We start from the raw sequence: 13,824 nt of genomic DNA, 5'->3' as shown, positions 1-13,824 counted from the left end.
TCTCTACAGACAATATGATTTTATACATGAAAGACCCTAAAAATTTAGCAGGAAACTTCTACAAGTGCTGATAAACACTTTCAGCAAAATAGTAGAGTACAAAGTCAAAATACAAAACCCAGTTAGTGTTTATACATACAAGTGACAAATGAACTGACAAAGAAATCAAGGAAATGATACTTTTCACAATAGCTTAAAAACAACAACAACAACAAACTTGGGTAACTCTAGCCAAGCAAGTGAAAGGCTTGTATGATGACAACTTTAAGAGATTGAGTAAAGAAACTGAAAAAGATATCAGAAGATGGAAACAAGCCCATCCTTATGGATTGGTAGGATTAATATAATAAAATGGCCATCCTACCAAAAGCAATCTACAGATTCAAAACAATCTCTATCAAAATCTCAACACAATTCTTTACAGCTCTTGAAATGCCAATTTTCAACTTCATGTGGGAACATACACAAATAAACAAAACAAAACAAAGAAACAAACAAAAAACTCCAAACAGGATAGCTAAAGCAATTTATAATATTCAAAGAACTGCTAGAGGTATCATCATCTCTGATCTCAAGTTGTACTACAGAGCTATAGTAACAAGAATACCATGATGTTAGCATAAAAACAGACACATTGATCCATGAAATCTAGTTAAAGACCCAGATATAAGTCCAAATACCTGTGAATACCTGATTTTCTACAAAGAAGTCAGAAATATATACTGGAAAAAAGACAGCATCTTGAACAAATGGTGCTGGTCGAACTGGATGATTTCATATAGAAAAATGTAAATACTTCTATATTTATTGCCCTGCACAAAACTCAACTCCAGCTAGATCAAGAACCTTAACATAAGACCGGATACTCTGAATCTTACAGAAGAGTAAGTGATTAATAGTCCTGAACTCATTGGCAACAGACAACAATAGCACAGGCACTAAGATCAACAGTTAGTAAATCAGACTTGGTGAAACTGAGATGCTTCTGCATGACAAAGTACACCATCATTCAGACAAAGTGGCAGACTACACAATGGGAAAAGATCTTTAACAATTACTCATCCAACAGAGGGTTTATATAGAAAATATATAAGGACTGAAAACAACAGCAAAGGTGTTCATCAAGAAAATAAATAACCATAAAACAATTGGCAGCTCATGCTGGAAAGGATGTGAGAAAGGGGGACCCTTAGCCATTGTTGGTGAGAGTACAAACTTATAAGCCCAGTATGGAAATCAGTGCTCTAATCTGAGATTTGATCTATCTCAAAATCCATGTATACTATTCTTGGGCATGTACAAAAAGGACTCTACCTTCCACTGAAGACATACTTGCTCATCCATGTTCATTGTTGCTTCATTCATAACAACTAGAAACTGGAAACAACATAGATGTCCATAAATGGGTGAACTGATAGTGAAAAAATGGTACATTTACACAATGGAATATTACTTAGCTATTAAATGCTGGGGAGTGTCTTTCTGTATGCTGTGAATATATGCTGTTCCCATTGGTTAATAAGTAAGCTGCTTTGGCCAAAGCAGCTTAGAGGCAGGTGGGAAATCCAAGGAAAGAGACAGGAAAGAGAAAGGCAGAGTCTAGAGAGAGATGCCAGCTTGCCACCCAAGGAGCAATATGCTAGCAGACTGGTAAAGCCAAGGAACATGTGGCAAAACCCATCAATAGAAATGGGTTAATTTAAGATGTAAGAGCTAGCTAGCAAGAGGCCTGGCATAGACTATACAGTTTGTAAATAATATTAAGCCTCTGAATGATTATATTATATTTATAAGTAGCAGTGGAACTGTGGGGATGGGTGGGACTGGAGAAACCTTCCAGCTACAAAAGGTAGAGTGGGGGAGAGGACAGACGGCCATCCTAGGAGCAACATGTAATGGAATGCAGGTAAAGCTACAAAACATGTGATGATATATAGATTAATAGCTATGGGTTGAATTAAATTGTAAGAGCTTGCTAGCTAGAGGCCTGCCATAGGCCATACAGTTGATAATATTAAGCCTCTGAATGATTATTTTATAAGTGGCTGAGGGACCGTGGACTGGGCAGTACCGGAGAAACCTTCTGGCTACATTTGACTGCTCAACATGGAGCAAGAGTTTCCACCTAAAACCTGAGAGAACTTAAAAAGAGATTTTTAAATTTTTAATGTATAATTAAGAAATACAGATTAATAATTAGTCATCTATGATAACCACACTTATGGTCATGTTAGGTAAATTTTCTAAGTATACATAGATATATTTCAATTAGGTAGGTAATCTTCAAATACTTCAAAGACCTACAGAATATGGCATTAAAAATGTTTTAAAAACTTAAACTTTCTGGACAGTGAGACATGTCTGCTCCTGGCAACACTGATTTACTTTAAAGAAGATGATGGACATCGAAGACTCTCTATATGGAGTTTGCTTTCCTTGTGGCAAAAGTTAGCCATTTGGGCAAGAAACTGTTCTTGCCAGGACTGCTTAATAAAATGTTATATTGACTGTACATGCAAGACCATGGGAAAATGACCACTAAATTTTGCCAAAACTAGGTGAGATGATCATTCACATTCCTGCTTTGCAGAGGAGACTTCTAGGTATTCTGCATGGCACAGGGAGAAGCAACTGAGAAACGCTAAACTGATAGGCTAAAGATGGTCCCTCAACATTACAGAGGAACTTTGGGTAACTGTCCAGGCAGCCAGCTGTCTCTGTCATTCTAGATTATTGGAAGTTGCTTACAATGCACTTCCTGTCTACTTAGGTGATATTATATCCTTCTGAGGTCTTTGATGTAGTTGAAAACTAGATGGTTATAAGTTTCCTTGGTTATGCTAAAAGATAAATTAGGTATGAAACTTTAGACTCACAAATATAGGATAGATGGTAAAATATTTTCTTTAATTTTGCCAAATACAAATAGACTAGATATTGTGACTTTAATTCTTCCTTGATAACTCTTTGTCATATATAATTTTACTATATTAAAGCTAAAACCTCCCTTTTTGATTAGATAAAAAAGGGGAAGTGCTGGGGGATGTCTTTCTGTAAGCTGTGAATAAATGTTGTTCCCATTGGTTAATAAATAAGCTGCTTTGGCCCATGGGAAATCCATGGTGGGAAATCCAAGGAGAGAGACAGGAAAGAGAAAGGCACAGTCTAGAGAGAGACACCAGCCTGCCGCCCACGGAGCAACATGCCAGCAGACCAGTAAAGCCATGGAACATGTGGCAAAACATAGATTAATATAAATGGGTTAATTTAAGATATAAGGGCTAGCTAGCAAGAGGCCAACATAGGCCATACAATTTGTAAATAATATTAAGCCTTTGAATAATTATTTTATAAGTGGCTGCAGGATTGCAGGGCTGGGGACTGTGGGGCTGGGTGGGACTGAAGAAAACTTTTGACTACAGTTAAGAAAAATTAAATAATGAAATTTTCAGGTAAATGGATAGAGCTAGAAAAAGAATCATCCTGAGTGAGGTAACCCAGACTAAAAAAGGACACATATTGTATGTTTTCTCTTATATCTGGATCTTTAAGCCTTTGATAGGAGTGCTATAATACATATAACCACAGAAGTTAGGCGTTGAATTAGGGGTAAGGGGTAAGGGAAGGGAATGTCTTAATTATGGTTACTATTTCTGTGATGAAACACCATGACCAAAAGCAAGTTGAAGAGGAAAGTGTTTATTTGCATTATACATGCATATCCTAGGCACTTGTAGGAAGTCAGAGTAGGAACCTGGAGGCAGGAGCTGATGCAAAGGCTATGGAAGTGAACTGCTTACTAGCTTGATCCACATGGCTTGCTCGGCCTGCTTTCTTATAGAACCCAGGACCACCAGTTCAGGGGTGGCCCCACCCACAATGGCCTGGGGTCTCCCACACAAATCGCTTATTGAGTAAATACCCTACAGACTTGACTATGGCCCAATCCTATTAAGGGATTTTTCTCAATTTAGGCTCCCCTACCTCCAATAACTCTAGCTTGTCAAGTTGACATAAAACTAGCCAGCACAGGGAGGATCTCTCAGTGAATGAGAAATAGGATATATAGTTATGAGTGAACAAGGGGGAGACTGGAGCAGGGGGATTAAATAGGGAGAGGATGGAAGAAAGGGTTATGAGAGGGAATACATAGAGAAGCAACTTACACTAAGGGTCATTTGAAGGGTCATATGACAATCTTCTACTGTAGAAGCTTCTTAAAATATATACACATTTGAAAGAAATCTAAATGGAGTCACCAAGTAATAGGAGAGACAATGCCCTATGAAGACATCTTTCACCATCAAATGAAACATTTGGTGCCAGGAATGGGTAACATCTAGTTGAGTCATTGGTCAAAGATACCATATGGAAACTTACCATCTCAAGCTATTGCCAAGCCTATTGATGTCTCTCCGCAACTCAGTTATAAGGCCCTATTGCTGAAGACAATACCTACATATGTCACTGAACACAGAGAAGTCATGCTAGTGATTAACTAAGCCTTCATCCCTACTAACTAGTATTCAAGGTACTACACTCTACCAGAGGAGAAATGTTAACACCAGCCCAGCTCCAAACTATGAAATTTACAGCAGTGACCTGCCTGCATGATATGCTGGCACAATAGTGGCACAAAAAAATTTGGAGGAGTAACTAACCACTATCTGATTGGATGTAAATCCTACCCCATGAAATTGAATCTATGTATGACATTGCTTGGTTAGCCAAGTACCTGAGACTAGATAGATCATGGACCTAGGGTGAAACCAGATAACACGGTCTGCTAAAGGACAAAAGCAATCAAATACTCCTAATGGCATTCCAGATCAGTGCCTTGCTCAGCCATCATTGGAGAAGCTTCTTTTTGCAATAGTTGTGAACTAACACAGACACCCACAGCTGGACCATGTGCAGAGGGTGAGAAATTTTGGAGCACTCAGTCCTCAATGAGGTGTTTTCACAAAATCCCTCTCGTCAGGACTCAGGGAGCTATGCAGAAGAGGAAGCAGAAAGTTTGTAAGAGCCAGAGAGGATGGATGATGCCAAAGAAACCATGTCTTCCAAACACAAAAGGACTGACACACATATAAACTCACCGAGACTCTAGCAGCGTGCATAGGGCCCACACAAGTTCAAGCCAGATGAGATCCCAGGCTTTCTGGGATTCGATGTGGGAAGATGTTAGACAACAGTAGAAAGGAGAAATCTCTGATTACAGTGGTAATTCTCCTTGTCTCCTGTCATGTCCAGAAAATACTGTCCCACAGCAGTCTCCCACTACCTCTGCCCTTTACACACTGTCCCACAGCAGTCCCCCACTACCTCTGTCCTTTACACACTGTCCCACAGCAGTGCCCCACTACCTCTGCCCTTTACACACTGTCCCACAGCAGTCCCCCACTACCTCCGCCATTTACATACTGTCTCACAGCAGTCCCCCACTACCTCTGTCCTTTACACACTGTCCCACAGCAGTCCCCCACTACCTCCGCCATTTACATACTGTCTCACAGCAGTCCCCTGTAGACAGAAGTTTCTGTCCTGCCAGAAGCTCCGAATAAACTCACTGAGGTTTATATTAATTATAAATGCTCAACAAGCTCAAAGCTTGTTGCTAGCTAACTCTTACATTTAAATTAACCCATATTTCTTATCTATGCTCTGCCATGTACCTTTTCTCAGTATGGCATGCCCATCTTGCTTCGCCCTGCTTCTGCTTGCAACTACCCTGACTCTGCCCTTCTTCCCATCATTCTCAGCTTGGCTCTCCCGCCTAACTTTATTGTGTTCAGTTATTGGCCAGTCAGCTTCTTTATTAAACAAATCGCAGCTACAAATCTTCACAGTGTACAAAAGGATTATTCCACAGCAGTCCCCCACTACCTCTGCCCTTCCCAGGCTGTCCCATGGCAGTATCCACCACCTCCGCCGTCTAATCTTTCCACCCTCTCCTCTGTGATGATCTCTAAGACCTGTGGGTGGAAAGTCTGATACAAAGGCTGAGCACTCCACAGTGTCTTAGTCACTGCACTTTAACCAGTTACATATCTCTTATTGATCACCATTGACTACAAAAGAAGTATTTCTGATGAAGGCTGAAAATTCCTCTAATCTACAAGTATAACAAAAAGTACTGTAAGGATAGTTTGGTTTTATGGGAAGTTTATGTAATTACCCATATGTGGAATCAGATTTTGCTTTCCTCAGCCACTACTTCCCAAATGCTCAGAACCAGGCTGTGTGCATGGATTGGTGATGTGGAGTATGGTTTATGTTAGGGATGCTCTTACTGGTAGATAAGAGCCCAGCTGTGAAATATCTGTCCTTTACCTAGGCATTGCACAGACATTCAGAGGGAGAAATTTCACATTCTACAATTCATTCTATCAACTAACTATTCTTGGATACATAAACATGCCTGCCATGCATAGAGAACAGCTTAGCTGTTTATATTAGACTATTAGGCAGTTGATCTAGTAACCAAAAGACAGTGTGCATGTGGAAACTTTGTTGCTGAGTGGTGGAATAGTTGGATGGTGATCAGACTTGGTACATGGCCACAAGCTAGTCCTGTGTTCTGGCATGACTCCATGGTACAGAGGATCCACAATGTGGTAACTGAGATGAACCAGGAACATGGTGGGTAATTGGTGATTTTTGTGTTTTCCATAGTCAGGGACCATCATAAGTTTATTTCTCTAAATATGAGGTTTCCTGATCTGGGAAGTGAAACTAGATGTATAGACTCAGGAAGAAGCAGGCTGTGCCTAATCTACCTGTCACGTTCCTCATGTTCTGTCATAGGAATCTTAATGTCTTTCCCCTGTTCTCCAGAGTTATGCTCACTAAGACCTTGCATCAACACATCCACTCATGTAACAAATATTTATTGGCATTTGGATAACTGCCAGAAAGTGATTGATCTTGGAGATGCAATGGTGAGCAATGTAGACGGCATATGTGATCTGAGCTTCAGAATGGGAGGCATGGGGTGTCCCATGGGAGGAGAATGTCGTGGACCAAGTGTTCAGGAGGCAACTGCACATCATGGATGGAAGCTGAGTGTGGTGAACGAGGAAGGAGGAAACTGCTCCAGGAAGGTGTAACAACAGTCATACTGTCAGCATGATTTAAAGACAGGCAGACCAGGGAGGGAGACATGGCTCCTCATTGGAGAAACATCTTTCCTGATGCCTAATACTGTATGGAGATGTCCTGATGGTTTCAGGACTCAGTTTTCAGTCCTGCCCCAACGACCTTTTTATCAGAAAGTTGAGGATACACTGTAAGAGGAAGTGATCTAGATCCTAGGTGTCTTCCAGTTATGAGAGAGGATTGAGGTGTAAACTGCTGACCCAATGTGGGTTAGAATCATTGAATTGATGTGACAAAAAAGAAAGATTAAGTTCAATATGAAAATCCAATTTAAGGTGGAGACTAACTGCCCTTATTTATGAGTCACTCTGTATACAGTTGCATGAATGAAGAAAGCTTGGTTGATTATAATCTTAGTAAGAGCAAAGGGTGGAATTGCCTCGGCTACATGACGATGGGCCTTTGTTCTTAACAGCTATGCTAAGCCTGATGGAGTTGTTCTTCTTGGCTCTGGCAATGCTTCTTGGGTCCTGTGTTTAGCTTAGGAGCAGTTTCCTCCTTCCTCGTTCACCACACTCAGCTTCCATCTATGACGTGCAGTTGCCTCCTGAACACTTGGTCCACGACATTCTCCTCCCATGGGACACCCCATACCTCCCCTTCTGAAGCTCGGATCACATATGCCATCTACAGTGCACTAAACATCACATGAAATTGGAATCCTTCCTCATATTTCCAGTAACTTGAAACTGTGTTAGTATTTACTCCACTGAACAGATGGAGAAGTTGACTGATATGTTACTGCTAGAGTCCAAGCTTATGATTATTATGCTCTCAAATTTGGTCTGCTTCCCATGGAAGGAAAGCTACTGTTATATTCTCAAAGGAATAATATATTTATAGCTTCTGTTATTTGAAGTAGCTTCCATTCAGAAAACAAATCAGCCACCAGGTAAAATTTGAGGAATCAAATTCAATGAAAATAAACCAGCAAAGGAAGATTCTAGTTAGAAATCGGGGTGTAGAGGAAGGAACAATTTGGAAATGGAATGTGTCATTTATCCATGCATATAAATATTGAATTTTATTTTGTGCCACTCATTATTCCTATAGTAGGATAGATAATGATAGTCTGGGATAGACAAAACACAGATTCTGGTTATCAAGGAATTGAATTTATAGAACAGAAAAAAATGCATAATAAATAGACACATTGCTAAATTATATACCAGATTAAATATACAAGCTGCATTGGAACTAAAGATAATTTAGTAATGTAGCCTTGGGGATGATGAGTAAGAAATCATAAAAATGTAAAGACCAAACTAAATGTGTGGGACAGAGGGGCTCACAGGAAGGCAGAACTGTGAACCAGAAGCGTGGGAATGGTGTCCTAGAGTACAGGTTTGAACTCAGCACCACCACTCAAAAAGTTGAGAGGTCTTGGTTTTGGTGATTTTCCTAATACTCAATTCCTGATTTATAAAATGCGGCTAACAAGCTGTACTTTTGGTCTGGATCACAGTGAAGATAAAATGAACATAATTTCAAATATTTCACATACTATCAAACACTAAACATATATTTGCTTCTGGCAGTGAAATATTACCCCTCTGAGGAGAAGAGGAAAGAGGCAATGCTTGGAGAAATGTATGTTGGATAGGGCAGGCTGGCCACCGAGGGAAGCCAAGTCCTGTCACAAGCAGAGCCTGAGTGAGTTAAAGGGATGTAGATATGGGAATTGAGAGAAGCTTCAAGGAGGAAGAATTTAAGGGTTGAAAGAATGGAACTAGAGAAGAACAGGGATGAGTGAGTTGGTGTGGAATACAGCTTAGGAAAACTCTAGGTCTAGGAACAATAAAAGATTCATGAGGAAGTTCATGTGCTTTCCTGAGTGCTCAATGTTAAAGGACAGTGACAGCAGGGTGTGTGTGTGGGAAGCATTGTGAATGTTCATCTGCACTTTGGTCTTGCTTAGCAACTTTGCCATTAGAATGGTTCTCTGGATCAGCTAAAGGAGACAAAATACCACAGTGGAGGCCTTGTGGTCAATTAGGAACACTATTTAGTCTTGCAACTGGGTTGGATCCTTAATCAGGCAGGTATCCTGGCTTTACATAGCCTAGAGGAAAAGGCAGGGCTTAGCAATGTTAATCATCCACTCCCATAGGATTCTTTAGAGGCTTGTTTTGTTTCATTAGTAACCTCAGAGCTGCTTCCAGTGTGCATCATCTCATTCTTCTCACAGCAATGCACAGCTTCTCATTTCAGCTCATAGGGTCCAAGCTCTGATACCAAGAATGGCGGAGGGTCTCAGGAGCTTGGGAGGCTGAAGAAATTTCAAGGCATGGCAGATAAACAAACATGGCACACTTTATTTACTGGCACCCAAGCCATTAGAAAAGCACATGTGGGCCACACACAGGTAGATACAGACACACACAGGGACCACTGGCACACAGGCCCAAAGACAAACACTCACTGTTAGGCTGGTGGGCTTGAAGGCTTCTACAGAATCTCACAAATGGGGCATTTTTTTTTTCTTGGCCAGGAATAGCTGTCTAACAGACTATGTTGTTGTTTATTCTTGGGTTCCCCAGACATTCAATGCCAATCATTTTGTGCTGACTCATACCTATCTACCATATTAGTCATCTTGGCCCATGCCAGATACCTGTATCAGCACTATATTGTCTAAATACAAACTGGCCCTATAATAGCCCTCTGATAATACTACTATGGGATGGACTTCTGGTACATGGCACAGTATTTAGGAGAATCCCTGATCCCAAAGATGACAGCTGTAATGACCAAATATGTCTCCAAGTTGTTCAGTACTGTCTTCCGGGGACAGAGAAAAGTTACAGAATCCATTTTCCCCTCTTCCACCATTGAACACCACTAAATTAAAGAAACTCAGGTCTTTGCCTCAGGACATTCCCAATGCAAAAGAGTCAGGTCTTGGCCTTTCTTCTTTCCCATCCAAATCTCCAGCCATTAAAAATAAAAAGGCTCTAAAATGTAAACAGCATAATATTAAATACAAATAAGTAGTTACAGAGTTAGGAATCCACAGAAGGCATTTGTTTTTAACCCAAGGGAGCTTTAGGCTTATCATAGAATGACTATTTTATAGTAGATTATTATACATGCTTATATTGATTATATTCATGATCCAGCTATATAACTCTTGAGCATATAGACAAAGTAACTGTGTATTGTACTGCAGAGGTAACTTGTTCATCCATGGTCATTGCTGCTCTATTCCCAATCTCCAAGAAATGGAAAAAACCCTAGATGTCTATCATTTGACAAATGGATAATAAAGATGTGGTAAATTTACACAATTAAATATTATTCAACTGTTAAGAAAAAAATAAAATACTGAAATTCACAGGTAAATGGATGGAGCTAGAAAACACTATACTGAATGAGACAACCCAGACTTAGAAAGGCAAATGCCACATGTCTTTTTCATATGTGAATGCTAGCTTGAAATCTTTTTTCTTCAAAATTGTCTTTACATAATTAAAATATAATTACACAATGTCCTCCCTTTCCTTTCCTCCCATCAAACTCTCCTATGTGCTCCATCACTCTCAAATTTATTGCTTCTTTTTAAATTATTTTTACACACACACACACACACACACAAACACACACACATATATGTACTGGGACTGGGTTTCCAGCATTCCATTGATCTTTGCACTGTGTCTAGTTGTGGTTTTCAGCAATGGTCTCCATTTGCTACAGAAAGAAGCTGCTTTGATGAAGGACGATTGCTACAATAATCTGTGGGTGTAAGGATAAGATTTAGGATTTAGTTAAGGAATTTTGCTGGTCTAACAGATTGGCAGTAGTAGATTCAACTGAGTCATTTTATAAAAACAGTTTTTATGAGCACCAGGTTTATCACTCCTGCCCCTTCATCTTCCCTCCAACTCTTCCTTCCTCTCCCAAATTCATGATCTCTTTTAAAAAACCATATCATTATTATATGTACACACACACACACACACACACACACACACACACACACTACTGAATCAATTTAGCTTTGCTTATATTTGCATGTGTCCAGGACTGACCACTTGGGATTAGACCTGAGGGCAACTGAGGTCCTTCTCTCAACAACCCCTGACCACCTTTATCTCTGGGGGAGACGAAGTGGAATTCCACCTGTCCCCACTGGCCTGTCAGCTGGTATCATCATGGTGGTGTTCTTATTCAGGAAATCACATTATTGAGAGTTCCTGGGTGCATTTTTCCTGTCATTTCCAGGGGACTTTCTGTGCTTCTGGCTCATAGAATCTTTCAGCCTTCTTTCCATAATTTCCCCAGAGCCTTAGGTTTAGCAATTACATTGCAAAAGTATCCGTTGGAGATAGGCATCCTGTAGTTATACATTTTCTGCAGTTCCACCAGTTGTGTATCTTTAATGGGCTCCATCTGTTGTACAAAGAAGCTTCTTTGATGAAAAATGAGAACTACACTTCTCTGTGGATAAGTATTTAGAAAACAGTTATACATTATATTGGTTTAGGAACTTGGCAGTAGTAGGTTCTCCTCTTGGGTCTATGACTTCTCCAGGTACAGGTAGTTTACAGGCCTGAGCATGAATTTCCTCCTACTGAGTGGGCCTTATGTCCAATTAGATAGTTATTGGTTACCGACAAGATAAAAAAAGCCACTATTTCACCACAGTTGATATCTTGTCAGTCTAGTCACTGTACAGCTGGGTAGGACAACCAGTTGTTCCTCTGCCTTGGCAGCTTACATAGAAACTTCTGAGACTATTAAAACCACTCCTCTGGGAAGAGGCTTCCAGGTGGGCTCCAGCTTGATTCCTCCAAGCCCTGTGTACAAAGTGCATCATGCTTTCAGGAACAGGGTCTTATCTTCAAATTCTGGAAGGCAACTAAAGGCAATGGTAATAGCCTACATTGCTTTGAGGGATGGTCTCTTGGACTCCCCTGACTGACAACTCAAGAAAACATTTCACATATGTGGTACTGAGGCGTTTTTTTAGGGAGTCCATGGGCTCTTGGAAGAAGCATTATCACCAAGTAGTGTAACTGTTTTACACACACACACACACACACACACACACACACACACCTCAAAAGTGCATTTTCACGTGAAGCCACTAGAATCAAAGGTTTAGATGAATAACTACTTTTATCTAGCATGGACAGAAAGAAGGAATTGGGAGGACCAGAATATTTAAGTATGAGCACATTACCAGGGTGGAGGAAAACACTGGAATGAAGGGTGAAGAAGCCTTCTGGAATGGTTCATCCATATCTTCTCTCTAAGCATTTCATATCAAGCAAACACATTCCTAGGTGGGAGCAGGCAGCCTGAGCCCAGTGCACAGTGGCAGGTGAGGGACATCCAGTCATGACTTGTCACAGTCACGTGGGCCTTAGAAGGCCATCCTCCATGCCCAAGCCCTGTCTCACATGCTGAGGGAAGAACTTAAGAGCAGGATAAAAAGGCTGGTGGACAGAATACTTCCATCCACTCACCTCTTGAAGTGTCTACAGAGCCTGTGCTGTGTGTCACCCGGTAAGTGTCCAGAGAACAGGAGCAGGTGCTTCTCCAGAAGGTCAGAGCAGGAGGGAGGCCATGTATGCTGCAAGAAGCATTAAATTGTAATGAGAGAGAAGTAGGGGAGTGGTATTTCAAAGCAGAGAATGAGGTGTAATTTGAGAGGATTTAGAGATGTGTGCTACATTTTCGAAGAAATTCAATTACATTCTGTTGTTTGGTGTGTCTTTCTGGTTTTGTGGAAAGTGGGTTACTAGATTATGTAGGGGGCACTGGGATGCAGTCTTGAAAGTCAGCCATGCTCATTTTGGGGAAAGATGCACTGAGGACCCCGATATTAGGGGAAGAAAGAAGAGCTGCCTGATTAGTCAGCAGGAAGATTGCTGTGGGGAGCCTTGGGTGGGGAGCCAGCAGGTCTGGAAACACCCTAAGAGGCTGCCTGGGGACCATCTCAGGGCCAGCAGCTCTACTTCTCTTTAGTTTCTTCATGTATAAATTGATGGTTACAAATCGACCCCACGGACCTTTGCACTTATAGTTTGCTACATTTGTGCCAAATCAAGTATTTCTGAAACTTCTCCAGAGGGAATGTTTTCGCTCTTTTCTAAAAGAGCTTTTCAACTTGAAACTGTTTTGAGTATTTTCAGAATTTTGGCTGACGTGATGGAGTGAGTTTACTGACTGGACACTCAGGAGATTTTAGTGATTAACTTTCTTGGTATATTAGGAAACTGTTGCTTAACACATTCTAAATGGAGTTTGGCATGTGGTGCTGAAACACAGCGCTCAGTAAACAATGAAGACAATCAAAACCTCAGACATACTTTTCCTGTGTCTGATGGCAAGACTCACGAGGAGGGAACTAGAAATGAAACTGAAAAGACAAGAGCAGACAAGGTGGTCTTGGAACTCGGGTCTAACTTGTGTGTGACTCTCCCACAGCTCCTGAGCACTCACCAGCCAAGATGTCCTGCCAGCAGAACCAGCAACAGTGCCAGCCCCCTCCCAAGTGTGCCCCCAAGTGCCCTCCCAAGTGCCAGACTCCAAAGTGTCCTCCTAAATGCCCCCCTAAATGCCCTCCTAAGTGCCCCCCTGTGTCTTCCTGCTGTAGCCTGGGTTCTGGGGGCTGTTGTGGCTCCAGCTCTGGAGGATGCTGTGGCTCCAGTTCTGGGG

Source organism: Peromyscus eremicus, chromosome 6, assembly GCF_949786415.1.
Source record: "Peromyscus eremicus chromosome 6, PerEre_H2_v1, whole genome shotgun sequence".
NCBI classification, from domain to species: domain Eukaryota; kingdom Metazoa; phylum Chordata; class Mammalia; order Rodentia; family Cricetidae; genus Peromyscus; species Peromyscus eremicus.
Note: the sequence above shows the minus strand (reverse complement) of the source record.